This window comes from Ziziphus jujuba, chromosome 10 (assembly GCF_031755915.1).
Source record: "Ziziphus jujuba cultivar Dongzao chromosome 10, ASM3175591v1".
Lineage (NCBI taxonomy): Eukaryota > Viridiplantae > Streptophyta > Magnoliopsida > Rosales > Rhamnaceae > Ziziphus > Ziziphus jujuba.
Window position 1 is genome coordinate 19091585 of NC_083388.1, and position 9243 is coordinate 19100827.

General features: G+C 31.5%; 1 pseudogene; it reads left to right on the forward strand.

Moving 5' to 3' along the window:
- Positions 1-2102: 2102 nt before the first annotated feature.
- LOC125421003 (cytochrome P450 714C2-like) lies at positions 2103-8761 on the forward strand (annotated as a pseudogene).
- The last annotated feature ends 482 nt before the right edge of the window (positions 8762-9243 follow it).

Below are 9243 nucleotides of genomic sequence, written 5' to 3' on the forward strand. Positions count from 1 at the left end.
TTTAAATTTTGATTGATTTATTTGTGTGGCTAGTTTAGTAAGTTTAAAAACTTTTGACCGAATTTTTAATTGTTGAAAAGAATTATTTGATGTTATTTCGTGGTTTTGTTAAAAAAAAAAAATTAACAATATATAAGACTACGTGAACGGAATAAATTACCATAACTTATTTAAAATGTAATAAAATGATTTGTACAATGGATTTCATTTGTTGGTTAATTCCGTACAAAGGGAATTTATATATGGCTGTTCTGCTACAGAGACTGAGAGTACCACATATAAAATATATATGTGCGTTTAATGTCCTGCAACATACAAGTGCATATAAAATGGTACTTTGCATTTCTAGGGTATTGTTTATTTGTGTTTTTTTTTTTTTTTTTAAATGTTAAGGGAAAATTTCATTTGCATCCTTTCATCTTTCATTTAGTTTTTTATATTTATAAAAACAAATGTATTTGTTAGTTTATGTTAATTTTTACGAATTGATTTTAAGAATTAAAAACAAAAAGAAAGTTAAAAATGTATATTTTATAATTAATAACATTGTAAAAATACAATTTTGATATTTAACTGTTAAAATTAATCTGATAAAAATTTAAAAAAATTGGTATATTAGTTAGTTTTAATGGTTTAAGAAAACTAAAGGAAGATATGATTTTTCAAAAATATAAAATTTGAATAAAATAATGATCAAACTAAAAGAGTATAAATAAAATTTCTATTTTGTTAAAGAGCTCATCTTTAAAAAAAGGAGTTTCAATAGACATTTTATGTTGAATTTTTGTTATAAGAAATGGATTTAACCCTCTAAAAATATAGAAATTCAAATCCATTCTTTATTATAATATTATATTAATTTATGCATTATAAATTCCCATGCCATTATTATATATATTGTTTAAAAGAGATTTTAGATAAAAATAAAAAGGAAATATAAATAAAGCAGTAAATCTTTATATATTAAAAAAATAAAAAGGTAAAAAAAGTACAGTTAGAAGACTTTTTAAAATTTCACTCTCTATTTTGAAAAGATATTTTTTGTCATGGAAAATATACATGTTATTTTGAAAAGTTATCTGAGGTTGGTGGAATGAAAGGAGAAATGAAACGGTGAAAGAAGAAAACTTACAAGAAAATTAAGCATAGGTAGAAGCGAATGCGGGCACAACCTCTAGCTAAGTACAACAATTATCACAATCTTTAGCATGGCTTGCTAGAGAGTGAGCTACCATATTAGCTTTCATGAATTTCTTTTCCTTTCTTCTTCACACAGTTTCTGACTTTATTAGTATTGGTAATGGTCCATTATTTGCCTATACGATCAAATTAGCCAATGGAGTTTCATCAACAGAGAAAAAATTCAAGTACTCCCAGAATATTAAACCATTCAGTACCCGTTTTGTGACATATGTACTTTGCTTTCCACATCAGTTTCATTCTCTCTCACAACGCTCCCTTCTTCCTGTTTGGAACCACCTAACCCATTGTCTGCCTAAACCGTGAACCCTAAACCCCAATCCTTTTCTCTACCTAATCCTAAACCCTAAACCTCTTCTCTGCCTGACCATTCTCTGCAACAAACACACTTTCTCACAAAGACGGCTCTCCCTCTATACCAATCACTTTTATCAACTCACTTTCCATCAAAAAGCGAGACAATATCTAAATCATCCCAAAACCTTAAATTTTGTTCAACAAAGAAATAAATCAAGATCAAAGTATCTTTAATTCTATATTATGGATTTTTAAATTAAAATATACAAAAGTAATAGTGCTTTTGCTTAATGATGCTTGTGGATGAGCCTAGCGTTGTTGATGAAAAAGAATTGGCTTGCGATTTAAAATTTGAACCTGATTTAACATATAAAATAGCTTGCTGTTTTTCCAAATTTGAAATTTTTATTTATTTTTTTTTTAAAAAAAAGTTTTATGGGTGAATGCGGACCATGAGAAAGAGTGATGGACTTTTGTTGCATTAGGGCAATGACAAAATTGTCCTCGTGCACTGTCTCTACATTAATGTAACACGTTAGAGCTTCAGGAAGATGACTCGATAAAGAGAAGAATAAAGAAAGAGGCAGGCGATAGGAGCAATAGAAATGGTGGTTGAGTTTGAATTGATAAAGATGTTAGCATCGTCCATTGCAGTGGTAGGATTGATAGGAATTGTGGTGCGTCTATACAATGTTTTCGTGATTAGACCAAGAAGACTCCGATCCATGTTAACCAAGCAGGGCATCAGCGGACCACCATCCACTCTTCTTCTTGGAAATATTATGGAGATCAAGAAATCCCAAGCTCAAACCATCACCGACCTTGTTCCTGCACTACTAGAATCGCATTGATAAATGACGCAATAAATGCGTCGCACAAAATAAATAACGACATATCGCACGATGTCGCCTAACGTCCTGTCGTTAAATCTATAAGACAACAAACGACGCAGTATGAGAGTCGCCTATCTTTGAGTTTTTAGCGACGCATATTTACTTTTAGTGACTCATTAATAGAGTCGCTTATTTAGCGACGCATTAATAGAATCGCCTATTTAGCGATGCATTAATAGAGTTGACTATTTAACGACACATTAGTAGAGTTGCCTATTTAGCGACGCATTAATAAAGTGATTATTTAGCGATGCATTAATAGAGTTAACTATTTAGCGATGCAATAGTAGAATCGCCTATTTAGCGACGCATTAATAGGGTCGCCTATTTAACGACACATCGACACTTTTAACGATGCATTATTTGTTAATATGTCACCCCTTCTTTTTTTTATTTTTAATTTTTTTAAATTTTGTGAAAAGTGATTAAAATAGTAAAAATATAAAAATAATTAAAATACAAAAAAACGAAAACTAGCTTCATCGAAAAAAAATAGAATACAAAAATTTTAAATAAATATTTTGTCATAACAAATTAATTATCAAATAAATTAAATATCATCTCATTGACATATTTTTACATAATTTATAAGCTATTGTATTTTTCATAACAAATTTAATATTAATTAAATTTCCATGAATACATATTCATTGAGATGGAAGTTGACATCCTCTTGTTGACGATATTACATCCTCATACTGCATATGGAAACATTAAAAAAGTTATTAGCACTTATACAAAATAAATAAAATATTAATCATTATTAAATTTGTAATTTAGTAAATGAAAATTTAAAGAATATTACTATTGTTCTTAAGATTTGACGAAGCACATTTCTCCCCTCACAGTCATTACAAACATAGTCACTCTCACATTTATCCTCAGTATCATTTTCATCGATACTTGGCAACTATATGACAAATGGATTGTGAGCCATCTTTGTATCTCTAAGAACATCTTCTTCAACGAAAGTACGATATTGTGGTGAAGTTAAAACAATAGACCATCTTGATTTAAGTTGATCTTCAACATAAAATACTTGTTGAACCTAGCAAAATAATGTTAAGCAATATCACAAATATTATTTCTATAAAAGCAAGATTAATAAAACCCAATGAACCTAAGCTGCAGTTAAAATGAAAAAAAAAAAAAAAAAACAACCCATCTCATGTCAAGAAAAAAGAAACTCACTTAAACGGTGGAGACAAAGAAAGAAGAAAACCAAAAAATCACTAGGGCGACACAGAGAAATCCAGCTTCTCGGCCGACGACAACGTAGGCAAATGAAAAATGAAACCTGAAATATCTCACTCTTCAAGTCTCTCTTAGATTGCTTCCAAATCTAATATCGATTAGGTAGTGTACTTGATGTAATTTTAAAAAAGAAAAAATGGATTCAAATGAGCGCGTAATAATTTTAAAACGCGCCAAAATTTTTCAAAAAATGGCAAGAACGCGCCTTTTCTCCCAATTGCATTTTTTTTCTTTGATTAATTTTTTTATTTTTCAACTACAAATAAAAACTGAAAATATTTCTTAAAAATGCGAAGCAAAATATCGAAGATTGCTGTTTATTTTTTTGTTTTTCAAGTACACCTTTATTCTTTATAAAATTTACATGTCTTTTAAAATTTTTGTTTTTGTTAATTGAGAGAATAGGCGACATATTCTCTTCAAGAAGGATCATCTGTTCTTGAATTCTGGGATCAAGCGACGTATTATGGTCGAAAAGCATCGCCTGTTTGATTTTTTTATATTTTCTTTATAATCTTTAAATAATTTTTTAATTATTCATCTACAAATATATTCATGTAGCAATCCAATGAACATAAATTCCATTAATCTAAAAATAGAAAATAGTTTTGTCAATGCTCTTCTTAGTTATACATATATGTGTATAGACGAGACACAAAATATTTCAAGATCTAATTTGAGATAGGGTACCAAATATAGAATTCTAATTCAACAAGCATTTATTGACCAATTTATCTAGATAAGTATGTTAAATGAGCTTAACTTTCATGTGTTTGTGGTCATTGATAGCTTACTTGTTTTTAAAAATTGAAAGTCTATTAAATTATTTTTTTTAAAAAAATAAAAAATAATTGAAGGAACAGCGACGCAATTCCATTAAAACACGTCGCCTATTCCATTTTCTTTTTTTAATCTTTAATTAGTTTGGTTGATTGGTCATCTACAAATTAAAAAAAAAAAAAAGCATATTTGCAAAACTAAAAAATTATTAAAAATAACTTTCAAATTGAAAAAAAAGTTAAAAATTGGTTGGGTGAAACGGCGACGTAGTTGTTTACAAATGCGTCGCTTTTTAGTTTATTTAGACACTTTTTCTTAAAAGACTGCGTCGCCTAAAACTATACTAGCTAGTTCTTATTGTATTATTACATTCAAGTGATTTGGCCTGGTGGTGTGGTGATTTCTTGATAGCATAGGAGGTCTTGGGTTCAATTCTTGTTATGGGCCTATTTATATTTTATTTTTTTAAAATGTTTAAACAAAAAAATTGAAAAAAAAAAAAACAGGCGCGTCGCCTAACACTATATTAACCAATTTTTGCTGTATCAGTACATATAAGTCATTTGGCCTGGTGGTGTGGTGATTATTTGAAAGTGTAGGAGGTCCTGGGTTCAATTCTTGTTATGGCTGCGTCATGCGTTGCCTAACATTATATTAACCAATTTTTGCTATATCAATACATATAAGTCATTTGGCCTGGTGGTGTGGTGATTTCTTGAGAATGTAGGAGGTCCTGGGTTCAATTCTTGTTATGGCCCTATTTTGATTTTATTCTTTTCTAAATGTTTAAACAAAAAATTTTTAAAAAAAATGAAAAAAAAAAGAACAGGTCGCCTGTTCATGTATTTGGCGACACATTGTTTAAATAATGCGTCGCCTAACACTATATTAACCAATTTTTGTTGTATCAATACATATAAGTCATTTGGCCTGGTGGTGTGGTGATTTTTTGAGAGTATAGGAGGTCCTGGGTTCAATTCTTGTTACGTTGCCTGTTCATGTATTTGGCGACGCATTGTAGTACATATAAGTCATTTGGCCTGGTGGTGTGGTAATTTCTTGAGAGTGTGCGTTGTCTAACACTATATTAACCAATTTTTACTGTATTAGTACATATAAGTCATTTGGCCTGGTGGTGTGGTGATTTCTTGAGAGTGTAGGAGATCCTGGGTTCAACTTTTGTTATGGCCCTATTTTGCGTCGCCTAACACTATATTAACCAATTTTTGCTCTATCAATTAATGCGTCGCCTAACACTATATTAACCAATATATATAAGTCATTTGGTCTGGTGGTGTGGTGATTTCTTGAGAGTGTAGGAGGTCCTGGGTTCAATTCTTGTTATGGTCCTATTTTGATTTTTTTTTTTTAAATGTTTAAACAAAAAAATTGAAAAAAAAAAAAAGAACAGGCAACGCATTTGTTGAAGAATGCGTCGCCCGCCTGTTCATGTATTTGGCGACGCATTGTTTAAATAATGCGTCGCCTAATACTATATTAACCAATTTTTGTTGTATCAGTATATATAAGTCATTTGGTCTGGTGGTGTGGTGATTTCTTGAGAGTGTAGGAGGTCCTGGGTTTAATTAATAAAAATGAAGAGAGAAGGCGATGCACAATTGGTGTGTAATAAAAAAAAAAAAAAAAACCTCAGTTTTGGTGCACTAATATTTTTATTGATTATTATTATTAAAAAATTGAAAAAAAAAAAAAAAGAACAGGCGACGCATTTGTTGAAGAATGCGTCGCCCGCCTGTTCATGTATTTGGCGACGCATTGTTTAAATAATGCGTCGCCTAATACTATATTAACCAATTTTTGTTGTATCAGTACATATAAGTCATTTGGTCTGGTGGTGTGGTGATTTCTTGAGAGTGTAGGAGGTCCTGGGTTTAATTAATAAAAATGAAGAGAGAAGGCGATGCACAATTGGTGTGTAATAAAAAAAAAAAAAACCCTCAGTTTTGGTGCACTAATATTTTTATTGATTATTATTATTAAAATAAAATTAGATTAATTAAAAGATCTAAAAAAAAAAAGGGTAAGAGAGAACAGGCGACACACAATCTTACCAGTGCATCGCCTGTTACACATATAACAAAAAAGAAAAAAAAAAACCTCAGTTATGTTGCTCTAATATTTTTATGAGTTATTTGTTGTTGAATTAAAATTAGATTAATTAAAATAACTAAAAAAACGGAAGAGAGAACAGGTGACGCACAATCTATATAGTATGTTGTATATTTATTGAATTTTTACTGACGTGTATTAACTTCAGAGTCGCAGTTTTGTTTTTTCAGACGTGTTTGTTTCGTAGCGTCGCTAAATGAGTGTCGCTAGATATCAATTTTCGCGTAGTGCTGCCGGTGAATCCCGTGCGGACCACAACTGCTCCGGTGTTTTCTTTCACTTTATTGAGCAATGGAGAAATAAATACGGTACAATCTGTATCTATATCTATATAAATATACATAGAGAATGAGAATATTAAGTATAGTCTTGCACATAGTAGATACGTGCATGTGCACTATCTGATCATGGTCTCCTGGATTGAAACAGAAATGCCAGGAATGAATATTACATACAGAATTAATTTTCTTCAGGGGTTTCCATTTTTATATATTGATATGGTTATTTTTGACAAGTGCAGGTGATGTATTTGCGTTTGCTCTTGGTAACACCCAAGTATTATGCGTGAATCAACCTGCGATGGTGAGGGAGATAACAACTTGTACATCTTTGGATTGGGAAAACCTTTATACCAATTCAAGGACCATGGTGCTTTACTTGGTCAGGGAATTCTAACATCAAATGGCACTTTCTGGGCTCATCAGAGAAAAATTCTTGCTCCTGAGCTCTGCATGGACAAGGTTAAGGTATATACATGTTTACTATATGCATATATAGATTTTTGATATTAGAATTTGTTAAAAATATTTTAAATCACTTACAGGGAATGCTGAGCTTAATAACAGAGTCTGCAATAATTTTGGTCAATTCTTGGAATAGAATAATAGAGGCGGAAGGAGGAACCGTAGACATTAAGATAGATAACCATACAAGAAGCTTCTCTTGGGATGTTATCTCAAGGGCATGTTTTGGGAGCAATTTTTCCAAAGGGGAAGAGATTTTCCACAAACTAAGATCTCTACAGGAGCTTATTTCCAAGCAAGTCTTTTTCGTTGGCATTCCAGGCAGTAGGTTAAGTAAATAAATTCATGAATTTCTTCTGTACTAAGTAACTTCATCAATTATGAGCAAAACATTATAAAACCTATGGGCTCTATCATTATATTTAGTTGATTGGTTTGCAGATATCTTCCTACAAAGAGCAATAGAGAAGCCTGGGCTTTAGAAAAAGAGGTGGCCAATTTGATAATGAAAGTGGTGAAGGAGAAACAAGAAGCTGGGTACAACAAAGACGTCCTCCTTGAGGCTACTGAAAATAGTGGCCTTAATCAGGAAGAAACTGCCCGCATCGTAGTTGACAACTGCAGGAACGCATACTTGGCTGGCTATGAACCACTGCAGTTGCAGCCACATGGTGCCTCATGTTGTTGGCTGCAAACCAAAATTGGCAAGATCGTGTCCGAGCAGAAGTCCTCCAAGTTTGCAAAGGTTGCAGTACTCCTGATTATGATATGCTCAATAAGATGAAACAGGTGCAGTGCAATGTCACTCCACTATTGTTTATAATTATGCATATGCACACACATTTTCACTTTCTAAATTTAGTGTTTTTTGGATTAATTAGTAACATAAACTTGGAAATTAACTTTGCATATATATATATATATATATATATGTATATATATACAGCTAACAATGGTGATTCATGAATCATTGCGCCTTTATCCCCCGGTGACTGTGATATCAAGGAGGTTTTCAAGGACTTGAAGTTCGGAGACATCGATATTCCAAAGGGTGTCATTGTCTGGACCATGATGGTGGCATTGCATACTGATCCAAAAATATGGGGACCCGACAGCTACAAGTTCAACCCGGATAGATTTGCAAATAGGATAGCTGGAGCTTGCAAGCTTCCATATTTGTAAATGCCATTTGGGGTTGGACCTCGGGTGTGTCTTGGACAGAACTTGGCCATGGTTGAGCTCAAGTTACTTTTGGCTCTAATTGTTTCCAATTTCTCCTTTTCACTCTTCCACATATATATCCATGCGCCGGCCAATCGTTTGGTAGTTGAACCAGAATATGGAGTTAATCTTTTGATTAAGAAGTTATGATTAATCAGAAGGCGAGATTGGGTTAATATAAAAGATAAATAGAAGAATCGAACATGTTACTTGGAATACACGGCAGGGACATTTATTTTTCGGTATGTCGGGAGAGTGGAGATTGTTTAGTTTGATATCTCTATTTCTTAAATGTGGAAGTCGATAGGTTCCGCATTCACCAAAAAAGAATAAATAAATAAATAAATAAATAATGAATAGGTTCCTAAAGCCAAAAATAAAAATAAAATAAAAAAATAATACATATGTTCAATGGTTTTCAATTTCGTATGATCAGATGGATCATTAATCCACTGGGTGTATGCTTATCAATGTTATTAGTTTAAACGAGGTGAGGTGCAAGATGTCCTGACGAAAGATTTATTATTTTAAATGGATTGTTTATTATTGATAAATAAATTATCAATAAATGAATATTTATTAATTTAGAAAGAATTTCATGTTTTAACTTCTTGAATATGTATATATTTTTTAATCAATATATATATATATGACTTATAAATAGGCAAACCAATTAATGTTGATCATTATCTAGATGATAATTTTGTTTCAGGTACTGTTTTCCC